Here is an 11,526-nt window from a genome sequence, read left to right as displayed (position 1 = left end):
ATGGGTGGATCAGGGTAAGAAGAGAGGCAGGTGAAGTGATGCACCCATCATGCCTTGTGCCTACTGTACAAGTCTATGGGGGCAGTGCTATGATCTGGGGTTGCTGCCGTTGGTCAGGTCTGGGTTCAGCAAGAGCATGTGTTCAAAGAATGAGGTCAGCTGACTACCTGAATATACTGAATGACCAGGTTATTCCATCAATGGATTTTTTCTTCCCTGATGCCACGGGCATATTCCAAGATGACAATAGCAGGATTCATTGGGCTCTAATTGTGAAAAAGTGGTTCAGGGAGCATGAGACATCATTCTCACACATGGATTGGCCACCACAGAGTCCAGACCTTAACCCCATTGAGAATCTTTGGGATGTGCTGGAGAAGGCTTTGCGCAGCGGTCAGACTCTACCATCATCAATGCAAGATCTTGGTGAAAGATTTATGCAACACTGGGTGAATATAAATCTTGTGCCATTGCAGAAGCTTATCGAAACAATGCCACAGCGAATGCATGCCGTAATCAAAGCTAAAGGTGGCCGAACGAAATATTAGAGTGTGTGACATTTTTTTTTGGCCAGGCAGTGTATGTTATTAATGCTGTGAGGATGCAGCATTGTGCCGCTCTGTTGCTAGATCTGTCGCAGGCATTTTATTTAGTTGATTATGACTTCAATATGATTACAACTTCCTGTTGGTTTTTAATCTACCTTTCATTTAGAATACAGTGTGCTTTAGCAGATTGATATAAGTTATTTTTATGATTTTATAAGGAGTCCACGGAGCTCAAAATCTCTGGATTCACTTAAAGGCTTTTAAAGAGCTTTAAACTGTCTTTCAGTAACTGCAGGCACCTCTGTAAACCTTGAAATTTGTTATTAAAGTGAATAAAACTAAATAAACAGAAATCACTTCCAGGTCTCAGATAAAAGTATACTGGATAAGCTCTCTTTTAGTTTATGTGGATTCTTATCAACTTCAAAGTCTTGATATGATGCCTGAGCTAGTTTTGCATTAAATCTACCAGATTTTTTTCACAACTTCAAAGCATAAAGTGTGTTCTCTTAGTTAGCACCTTGGTCATGGACTAAGAACATCATACTGACAGTCAATCAATGTTGTGGTAGTGTGGTTGTCTTCTGTACATGGACAACATCGTAATTAATGGAACCATGAATTTTGTTCTCTGCAAGAAAATCCTAACAGAGAGTTCTTAAAAACAAACCCAAAATGAATGTTTCAGAGTGGCCTAGTCAAAGTCAAAGCTTAAATCTAATTGAGATGCTGTGGCATGAACTTAAACAGGCTGTTCATAATAGAAAGTGTCATAGTTTTGTAAACCGACTTGACCCACATGCAGGAAATGCTCAGGAGAAACAGGAAAGTTTGTAATGAGTTTATTGAAAACAGGAATACTGGGCACTCTGGTACATGGAGGGGTAGGCTGTAAAGAAGAAGGGAGCAGTAAGTAGGAGTAAAACTAAAAACGGATTAATGAATAAGCATTTCCTTACTAGGCTGGGTGAGTTCTCTGCCAGGTGGAGAGGGATTCAGACTGACCAGAAAGAGTACACAGTGCGGTGAGTGAGAAAGCTTCCAAACCAGGAGTGTGCAATAACGAGTGGTAGTACGGTGCTGGAGCTGGGTCGCTTGAGAGCGGTGGAGGGTGGACAGGTTCTGTGGAATCGGTGTGAGGCTGGAAGCACTTGGCGGCAGCCAGCAAGGTAGGCCAGCAGGACAATAATGATGTGGCTTCTGTGCAGCAAAGGTACTCCAAAAAAATGCTTTAACTAAGCAAGGTGGCGATCCAGCCTGGGTAGTATCCAGGTAGTCTCGATCTGGGATACAAGAAGACAGAAGCAGGTCAGCAAAAAGTCAAAACGAGAAATACTTAACTATACATAAGAAGGCTGGAGCTCTACCACTGAGGGCTAACACTTGAGCAGTGAGATGCTGGCTGCTTAAATATACCGAAGCTCATCAGTGAAGATAGGGAACACCTGTCACCTCCACCAGTACTTCAGCACTTGCTATAAACCAAGCACACACACACACACACACTGCCGTGTGGCCACCACAACAGAAAGCCCTCGATGTGGCTGAATTAATACGATTCTGCAAAGAAGAGTGAGCCAAAACTCCTCCACAGTGATGTAAAAGACTTACTACCAGTAATCACAAACGCTGGGCAGCACAACCAGTTATTAGGTTTAAGGAGCAATTACGGTTTTAAGATAAAGCTAGGTTTGGATAGCGTTTCTACCTAATGGAATACAATCATCCTTTGAAAACTGCTTTTTGGATTTACTCAGGCTAATTTTATTATTTTTGTTGAATGTATTTTTATGTTAATAGCTAACTTGCAGCTTGTAACTTTGTAATGGTTTGTCTTCTCTGACTCCATAGGGCTTTCTGGTTAAATAAAGTTTGAACAAAATGAATAAAGGTTGGGGCCCTGAGATCTACTTTCATGGTTTCTAAGCTGGTGTAAAATAAAATCACACATTTTTCACAGAAGAATCATGTGACTGGCCAGATGAAGAAAGAAAATTACCTCCTCTTGTGTCCTTTTCTGCTGATTTTTATCTACGCTCGTTTGGATTTATGCATTGGATTTGACAGGGGATATAATCATCTTATAAACTTTTCCACTTTTCTTCTCCATCTTAAGGGCTCCAAGCCCAATCTGGCACTGACAACTATTTACACTTGGCACGACTGATGTTCTCACTCATTCTGCCTGTGACCACTTGACTTCTGATTGGGTCGAGCCAAGTGAACAAATCTCTCAAGGCCCATACTCTGCTTCCAGTTTTTCTGTGACGTTTTGTCTTTTCTCAAGCATGTTTTGCCTGGCCATCTCAAGTGTGTTTAAATGTTAGAAAAGGAAGGATATTAACTGGAACAACTAGCTCTGACTTATACAGACAGGATATAAATCTTTTGGGGAACGTTTGAATGCTAGTATCTGTGGCATTTGGCCTACATTTCCACTAAGCGACAGTCATTCTGTGGCTGCATGACAATGGTTAGGCAGAGGGTCAAACTGTGTAAACAAGTGTTGAGTCGAAAAGAAGCTTGTTAGCCTGTCGCCTCTCAGCCCACTCATCAGGATGACTGTGTGTTGATGTTTAACGGATGAGGTATTTACCACGCCAGATTTTTTTTTAGAAATGCATACTTAGTGACTGCCTTTAGTGTAGCTCTCTCTGTGTCACTCCTGTTCTCTCTCTCTCTTTCTGCAGATTTATCAGCTTTTACAAATAAAGTGTGGAAGCAATTTGACTCTTGTAAACAGAAACGAGACCAGAGTGATGCAGATTTCAAAGAGCCGATGGGGGGTGGAGATGGAGGGGGGTTGTCTGCCAGGAAGGATGGATAACGCATTGTGGCTTGTGTGCTTGAGTTTCGCAGTTTCTGCTGGATGGATTCCAGCTTTCTGAACATGAGCCATAAGATGATCTACATGGGGCTTGAGAGGTGGATCCACAGTGATGACACAAAAATGAGGATCCCGACAGATCCCACACAGTCATATAGTTCTTTAAAAAAGCGGAAAATAATTGTGGGGCCTTGGGCTAAATTAAATCCTGTCCACTTGTAAATAATATTTTTCATTGTAGGATAATGGTTTTCAAATAAGCCTTTTACAAAAAGTAAGGAAATTTGTGTTTGCCAATTATGTCTTTGTTAAAACAAACAGGCAATTTATCCCATTTGTAAGGAAAATGATTTGTCTGATGAGCAGCATAGTTCATTATGGTGATAAGTATGAGGAGGTGCCAGGCTGTTGTGGTTCTGTAGTTCTCTCATGCTTTATAAATCCCCCTCCTTGTTAAATGAATAAACTGTTAAATTGTCATTGTGTATTGTTTCTTCAAACTTCAAACATCCAAAAAAAAAAAAAAACACCAAAGAGACAACAGCAGAATAGGCTGTTTGGCAATGGCAGTTTTTCATTGGTATAACCATCAACTTTGCTGTTTAAGCATCAAATACATTTTCCTTACAAATGTGGCACCTTTTAAATGGAAATATATGAGCTTTCAAGCAGTATGAAACTAGTTGTTAAGAAGCATTGATACAATATGTGCACCAATTTCCTTACTTTTTCTGCCACTCATAACCCTCACTACAGCTCAGATTAACTCTTGCTGTGCTTTAAAATTTCCTGGTTGTGGAAGCAAAAGGTAGACACTTGAACTATGTTATAGAAAACTTGTTCAGGGCGACACATCCTGTCCCCCCTCCCATTTCTAATGCCACCCTGGCCAACCACCCATATGGCACATATTAAAAACCCACCACTGCCCTTGAGGTTTGGTTTCAGTAAATTTAGAATCTGTTATAGAACCTGTTAAAGACCAGATCATTTAATTATGTCCTGATACATAAAAACAACAGTTTAATTGCCTTTTATCATGACTGTAAGTATTTTATTTTACTTTATTTTAATTTTACTGTAGGTGTCTGACTTGTGTTAGAAAATATTCATGCTATGCTTATAGGATTGGTATGGCTATGCTTAAGTATGTTTAATAATGTGTGAAATAAAATGTATTGTGTAACTTAGAGGCCTCCAAACAGGCTTATATTTGTGTGTGTTGGACTTAGATATCACCTGCCCAGTAACTGAAGATATTTTTGGATGTGTCTCTGTAAATCTTCTGCCTAACGACAAGAACATATTTCTGTATGTAAGACTTACTTTTGCCCAGTGACAACAAGATATTTATATATGCAAGACTTCAGTGACAACAGATATTTTTATATTTCTACATATGTAAATAAAGGTCAAAAGTAGAAAAACAGGAAGTGTCGAAAAGTCAGCTGAATGGGTGTCAGACAGCTCCAGATATGAAATCAGACAGTCGATTAAAATTTATGCTTTTTCATGTACAAGTACACGCCTGGCTTTTGAATAAAGACTGCTGTTCTTGGGGACGTAATCAGAAGTTTCGGAAGTTTCAGAAGGATTCGGACGATCTTCTCAGTGTACAGGCATCTAAAAGACTGCAGTCTCCGTGTTTCTTTTATTACTTTGTTTTTTATTAATAACAGAAAAGGAGGTCTTAGCTTTACCAAACAAACGAGCATGCAGGAGTTTAGGGATAACTCCTACACTGGGAATTAGAAATTACATCTTGATATTGTCCTTTTAATATCCCGAATTTAATTTCATAATATCTCTTCATTACCTGTGTGTCAATTATATATTTAGAAATATAAGCAAAAAGCTTTGTCATAAGAAAGTATTGGGGTGCAAACCATTGGACTGCCATTCAATATAACCAATTACCCCATGGCTCATCCACTAATATAAAACTGTAACAGCACTCCTGTTTAAGACAGGCACTTATTTCCGTGTGATTTTACAGCAACACCTAGAATCCTTTGCAAAATATTCATAGCCTTACTCATACCACTTTTCACACATTGTCACATCAAAATCACAGAATTCAACGTATTTTAGGGGAGTTTATTGGGTAAGACTATAGACAAATGTACCACAAAACTCTGAATCGGATGAAAACACCACACAGCATTCAAAATATTCTACAAATAAAAATTGGAAAGGTGTGGCATACTTTTGTATTCTAGTATCACCAGAAAACATCCAGAGCGACCAATTGCCTTCAGAATTCACTAGTAAATAGGGTCCACCTGAGTTTAATTTAATCTTAATCTAAGTCGGTCTGTTCTGTGAAGGCCTCAGAGGTTTGTTAGAGAACATTACAAAACAAAGGAACACAGCTGACAAGTCAGACACAAAGTTGTGGAGGTGTTTGAAGGAGGGTTGGCTTCTAAAGCAATACTCCATCAATCCATCATCTGAAAATGGAAAAAAAAAAAGAGGCATAACTGCTAATCTTCAAAGGCATTAATCTGAGGAGCAGATTCCAGGGGAGGAGCTGCCGAAATCTGGAGCTCAGGTGGGAGAATGTCTTGAAAGGACAACATTATAGTCAGGGTGCACTCCATGAATCTGGCATTTTAATAAAAATGGAAAGAAGAACCAAAGCCACAAAAAGTGCTGCTTGAATTGTGGGGGCAGCATCATACTTAATAATGACTTTCTTCAGGGGAAGGGATGCTGGTCAGAGTGAAGATAAATACAGTACAATGTGACTGCTAAAGATTTAAAGTTCACCTTCCATTAGAACAAGGACCCAATGCGTATACCCAGAGCTACATTTGGTTCAGATGACCAAATGTAGTCGAAATCCAAACCTAAATCCTATTAGGAATACTTTGAAATTGCTCTTCACAGATAATCTCCATCCAACGCGATTGAGCTCATGATATTTTGCAAAGAGGAATGGTTACAATTTTAGTCTCAATGTGTGCAAAGATGACAGAGACATAACTGAAAAGGCTTTCAACTGTAATTAAAACAGAATTCAATAAAGCAGTGGAGCAGGAGACAAATGCCTGCCAACCTTTTCATGGTTCTTAACAAACAATAAAATAAATCTGTTTTATTTCCCTTCCATTTGACTATTGTATACTACTTAGTGTTGATGCTTCACGTGAAATCCTTTTAAATATAGTGACGTTTGTGGCTGAAATATAACAGAATAAAAAAATGACTGTAAAAGTCAAATCAATGAGTTGCTTCTACTTTAAATAAGTCCTGCTTCACAACAATTGTCAAATCAATCATACTCTGTTGCAAACTCATTGAGAATTGCCAGTTCTTCCTCCCAATATTCCATCTGCAAGGAGATCTTCTTACTGCATGATGTCTGATGTTGGGAATGTTGGGAACATTTCCCTTACACACCTCTTCTTTCTGAGGTGTCAAAATAAACTAAGCAGCCCCTCCACTCCCAGCACTCGATATATTTGGTTCTAGCCCTCAGTCGCTAATTGCTCCCTGGAATTATAGCGCCTCTCTGGCCTCGGAAATTAGGGATGGTGAGAAGAAAGGAGGTGCGCTTTTCTAGTCAGAGTTTTGATCGTGTCTGCCAATTGATCCCATTTGTTTGAATAAACATCAGCCCCGCAAGATTTCCTCTGTTTGCATATTGTGTGAGGACAGAGAGAGCCATTAGCCACCCCCAACCCGCCTTCTCCCTCCAGATGCCAGGCGGGCATCTGGAGGGAGTCCCTCTAAATTAGCTTAACAACTGAATGGGCTGCCTCTTATTACCATCATGATGAGCATCAGCATAACAGTGGATGAAAACAGTGCAGTGCGCTCCGCTGTTGGGTCGCTCCGCCGGTTTGTCATATAGAGCCATTTCTTTACAGCTCTTTCTTTTCTTTACAGCCTTAGTTGCATCCTGGTTCAGATTGCTATTCATATTCAAGAACGAGAAACTGTTTTTTTTCTACATCTCCGCCTTTGATGCAATAACCTTAAATGCGCACCAAACTCGCAAATCCAAAACGCGCAAACGTGTTACATTCCCTCTCCTGACCTGTAAAAATGGCAAAGAAAAGTCAAATTTTGTCCCAATAGATTGTCAGGTTAGAGCTCTTTGTGTCTTGCAACAATAAAATCTCATCATATAAAATCATGAGAAGTGGAAAGTTCTGCCACGTTGTGACAATTGTTACACTTTTGCCATAGCCATGTAGTTTGGATCGTTTCGTGTCCGACTTTTTCAGCACAAAACAGCGTTCTGTCATGAGACATTTAGTAGAACGTAACTTGACTTCTACAGTTGACTGAGTGGGTACCAAATGTGCCCCTCGTGGTACAAAGTGATGCTTAGTATGAAGCCTACGTCATACCCCCAAAAATGGGGCAGGAAAACATTAAAACTGCAAAGGTACGAACTGGCAAAGTGGTGAAATCCCCATCATTCACTGAAATTGGGTTTAATATAACGGCTTCGGAAAATCTATTTAAATTTTGACCATTTGTAAATAGCAAGTATTAACATAAAAAAATAAACTGACAAGGTTTAATTACATGGGTACGAAATGGAAGCAGAAGCACGCGAAACGGCAACGCTTTCGGCATGAAATGGTGCAAAGAAACGGCGGAGGGGCGACTTGGTCCGGAGCGTAACTAATCTCAGGGTTATTTTGTTCCCATATTAAAGACAGAAGCATAACAGCATGCACATCAACGCTGCAGGTCCATGATGTGATGAGGAACAGGTTGTGTGTGTGGCACATCTGCCAGGCCATCCGCGATTCACACCTCCCAGTCCAACCAGCAAACAGCATGCGGTCCCCGCTTCCCTGCGCCCTGCAGCAGCAGGAGCATTTTTCACCTGTAAACTGAAATGTCTGCTGCAAACACACAAATGAGCCCATTGAGCCGAGGGGATAATAACGAATCCACGATCATGCAAGCATCCACCCAGCAGCTTTGAGCGTGATTTACAACCTCCCACGCACACAACGCGGCTAATATCTTATTAATAGTGTCACATCTGCAAAAATCCGCTCAGTGCATTGTTCCCCCACTTCAGCCGTGAATTCGTATCAGGTTGTCCTGCTCTCACGGAGAGCTCCACGGAGAGCGCAGCGGTAATAGCAATAAAAAATATTTTGTTTCTGATTCAATCCTGATCGGGAATGCTAAAAGACTCATAAAGCTGCAGGCAGGCAGGTCATTTTAATCGATTTCTTTTGGCTTGAATGTTTGGAGTATCAGAGGTGACTTCTGGCCCCTTCCCTGCTGATTTTAACGGTCCAAACCCAGTGTGATTACTTTCTAATTGAAATTAAATGACCATGTAATCACCAAATAAATTGAAATTCTACAGTTGGATGAAGGCCAGAGTTCTGAAGCCAAAATACGCCCATAAATTAGAGGAATACATTATCCTTCTTCACAATAAGCGCCTTACAAAAATAAGCTAAATCAATGTAAACATGCCCAATGTGCTAATAAGGTGTTGACTTGTATTATCATCACAGAATTTCCAGGAATCCTAATGTACACAAAAATGAAAAATGTCATTCTTAAATCTGTAAGGAGTTCTTTTAATGTGTGGAAAAGTATTATACGGTTATTATACAGTCAGTCAGTCATTCAGTCATTTTCTTCCACTTATTCCATAGTGGGTCGCAGGGAAGCTAGTGCCTATCTCCAGCAGTCTATGGGTGGGAGGCGGAGTAGGCCTACACCCTGGACAAGTCGCCAGTCCATCGCAGGGCAGCATGCAGATAAGTTTCTGTTTGATGCAAAACTACAATCTCTGCCCAAGAACCTGCAGCCCATTTCTTTCGCTTTTATATGCTATAGTCCTTAGAGGAAAAAATCGAAATCTGAAATGTAAGATCGCATGTTAAAGACAATCACTACTTTTTGGATCTATTCCAACAAGATCAGATGTAACCCCTTTCCCTGACAACCACAGCTAAGATAGGCCCTTTGTTGGTAATGACTACCACACGGTCAAGAAACTCAACTTGCTAGCAAATTTGACTTAAGCATTAGCGCTATAGCTAAACTAGTTAAATCCTACATTTTTGCCCAAACACAAAGCCTTTCTTATGAAAGTTTTTAACTTTTACTAAATTGATATGTTAATTTATTATACAACCGACATAGACAGCTCAGCCTTACTGTTCTCTGCTGGTCACAGTGACCAATGAGAATAGCTGGACCAACATAGCTACGATAAATCAGAATTAAAATGTTGACATAGGATTTGTTACCAAAAATAAAGTATGTCATCAGTTTTTTACCATGAAAGAAAACAAAATGCTTTAAATGCTCTAAATTGATTGCTCTAAATTTCTTTTTTACAGTGTGCTAACAGGTTTGACACTAGCATTAGTGCTGTGGTTAAACTAGGAAGAGCTGGATACAAACGTAAATTCTTGCTACACAAAAACTTTCTCAGCCACAAGATCTTTGACAATTCATCATTTTTACGTTTACTTTTACTTTTTGACTTATCCTCCTATTATTGAACCCATATAAACTTATCAGCCTTACTGAACAAACATCTTCAGTTAAATTCTAATCAAAATGTTTAGCTAGGATTTGTTAGCAAAGCAAAGTAGCTACTGTGGCTATAATTTAAACAATTATTAAACATTAGATAAACTAGGGAAGACCGGGGTTAATGTCACACTGATTACTGCCATAGTATAGGACACTACAAAATGTTATTACTGTTCTCATAATAAAAGCTCATAAAACATAAAAAATCTGAAGATAATGGTTTTCATTTCAACCATTTTTTCTTTTCTTTAGCAGGTTAAAGCCATGCTAGCTTCAAAATGCTTGTCAAGCACTCAGTTGGTTGTTACCTGTGCACATGTATAAGTCATGTATTGTTTTAATAAAGGTAATATTATTAAAGCACAGTAAATTCATTGATTTCACTGCCCAATAATTGCTTGAAGGTTCAAATTCACTTTTAAAAATAAACTGCATTAGCTAGTACCTACAGTATGTCTAGCCTTACTGAAATCTTTATCTGAGAAAGGGTAAGGAAAGGGTATGTTTGTTTAAAATGTAGATAGATAATTTTATTGATTAATATTCAACACCTTCCAAAATTCCTTTTTTATAGTGCATGTAAGGGGTAACTGGGTGCACACGGAAAACGGACCTAGGACGCATTTAGAATACGGACTTTTCTTATTCATATTTGCTAAACAGCTGTTATGAAATCGCGCTGGTCACCTTGAATACACACTAAACGATCCCGTCAGCATCCCAGTGTTTACGGGGTTTTGTTAGCTCTAATAGGCAATTTAGCATCCAGTCAGCTTAATGAATCACCGCGCAGCGCTGAACAAAAGCCGTCGCTTATCACCCGATGATGAACAGCAAACAGCCCATCATCGACTTCAATAGCAGAGTCTGGGGGCTGCGTGAATCTTCACACCCGGGTGGAAGTGGAACCCCCAATAGGGGCCACATAATGTGAAATATGCATAAAAATAATACCTTGCCTTCGCACCGTTATGTGCGCTTCTGGCACACAGCGCCGATTAGATTTGGCACCTTCTAAGGCGACTCTTGCGAGTGACCAGTAGCATGTTTGCGGAGTAATAAATATGTTTTCCAGTATTTCTTGATTAATCATTGTATTCCAAACAGCTCTGTGATCCAGCTGGCCTGACAATTCCTGAACTCTCCACCATAAATCACCCGTGGGCAGCTATAGTGATGTAAACCGCTTGTTCAGCTCCCCCTCTCCTAAAGGAACTAGACTGTTACCTCACATTTGTTTGTCTGATGGGAACATTTCGCAGATCTAATAGGTGCCATTAACCCCCCGCCCCCCCCACCCCCACCCCCCAGAACCACCACCACCACCACCTCCTTGTGTAACCCCATATTGAGCACAGTGAACTGTAAAATCGTCGGGGTTAAATAGCCTTCGGGCACCTGCGTCCGGACAAGGCTGCCTAATACGAAATGGGATGTTTGCTGCAGCTTTTAGACGATCAGGAACAGAGAGCCTGGACGAATCTGGCATGAGACATTCCAGCTACTTTCATTTGTTTCTGTTAAGTCACTTAGGTGCTGTAGCTCCAAGCACATTTGGAAAAATAAAAGGCGAGCACTCACACATTCCTTACTGTACATGATCTGGAGGTTCACTCG

The sequence above is a fragment of the Girardinichthys multiradiatus genome, chromosome 18 (genome assembly GCF_021462225.1).
Source record: "Girardinichthys multiradiatus isolate DD_20200921_A chromosome 18, DD_fGirMul_XY1, whole genome shotgun sequence".
In the NCBI taxonomy this organism is placed as follows: domain Eukaryota; kingdom Metazoa; phylum Chordata; class Actinopteri; order Cyprinodontiformes; family Goodeidae; genus Girardinichthys; species Girardinichthys multiradiatus.
Note: the sequence above shows the minus strand (reverse complement) of the source record.